Here is a 1,522-nt window from a genome sequence, read left to right as displayed (position 1 = left end):
ATCATCATAACCTATTAATTCCTATTCTTTCATCCTTAACAATCCCTGATAATCCTCCGAGGCGTCTGAAAAGAAGATGGCCACGGGACCTTCTAATTTAAATTAATGTTTGAAGTACCACCAATGGGTGGTTCCTTCCCAAGATTTTCAAGTGTATATGAAACTTACTACATATTTACGTATTGTATTATTTTGTACTGTTGTAAATTACATTAAATAAATAATTAAAAAAAAAATCAAGAATAGAGGATCTTGCATAGTTTATGAGAATACATGCTGACAAATCCTAATGAAATACATTCACTTATTCAGTATTTCGAGTACGTTCGTGGATTCATCGTTTTCGTCCGAATTACTTCAACGAAAAAAACCCAAAATAAATAACTAAATACTTAAGGCTTAGCGAACCCGAAGGTTCTATCCCGATACCACTAGTTCCTTACATACATCGGTCAAGTGACTCCCCTCTAAAGTCGAATCCACTTAATCATTCTTAACGCAATCCTTCCAGTTACGTTTCGGCCTACCTCTCGGTTCAGTGTTTATTAACATTGTAGGGTTGCGATCGTTACTAAGTCTCACAACCCTACACGCTATACTCTAACCTGAATAATATCAACCGGGTTCAGCTCTGTCAATTCAGCGTTGTCCAGCTTTCCAAATTGTCTGGTTAACTCATCCTTCTTCGGTCTGAAAATTCTACTTAATACTTTATTTTCAAAACCATTAAGGCACTGTACTTCCCTTAGTGTAAGAGGTCACGCATCTCATCCGTAAAGAAGAGGGGGAAGGATAACAGTTTCATAAATTCTAACGCTCACGGTGGTTGTAAGCAATTTCGAAATCGAATAATAACATTTCCCGCTTTTATTTCCTCATTGATTTTTTTTTTTCAGTTACCATAGAACCTAAGTACTTAAACCTATTTACTTGTTCAAATGTATTTTCTCCTATATCTACATCACCGAGATAGCTCCCGTTTCTACCCACATATTCTGTTTTAACCGAATTAATTTCAAGACCTAGTTCCTCACTTGAGTTTATTAACGTAGTTATAATTAGTTTTATAGTTTCCTTGCCTTCACCCAGTAATATCAACACATCAGCATACCCAAGCACCAGTATTGAACCACCTGAAGTTAAACACTTTTCGGTAAGCATCACATTTTAATAACTTATTCTAGTTCTAGATTAAATAAGATAGTTGATGGAACAATTTCAATAAAATTAAAATTAAAATCAATCAAACAATCGCAATGGATTTTTTGATCCTACATCTTTTTTACAATATCACAACACACGGAGAACTGATATTTGTTTGAAATAGAAACACATGCTGTAGACAACACTCTGGGATGGAATTCAAACAACAGTCCACAGGAGTTATTAAGATCGCTGTAGTTGAATCCACGACAAGTAACAAGATGAATTGAAACACATCATATTTAAAGAAAGTAATGTGTTCCTAGACATAAGTTTTTAAATGGAGTGTAATTTCATACTTACATTCAATATATATATA

General features: G+C 34.2%; 1 protein-coding gene across 6 annotated transcripts in view; it reads right to left on the bottom strand.

The window, feature by feature from the left end:
* cnc (cap-n-collar) overlaps positions 1-1,522 on the bottom strand; it is a 470,532-nt gene that overhangs the window by 402,381 nt on the left and 66,629 nt on the right. The window lies entirely within an intron of this gene.

Source organism: Halyomorpha halys, unplaced genomic scaffold (assembly GCF_000696795.3).
Source record: "Halyomorpha halys isolate HHAL.00 unplaced genomic scaffold, Hhal_1.1 Scaffold168.1, whole genome shotgun sequence".
NCBI lineage: Eukaryota > Metazoa > Arthropoda > Insecta > Hemiptera > Pentatomidae > Halyomorpha > Halyomorpha halys.
Note: the sequence above shows the minus strand (reverse complement) of the source record. Positions and strands in the feature narration are given on the sequence as shown.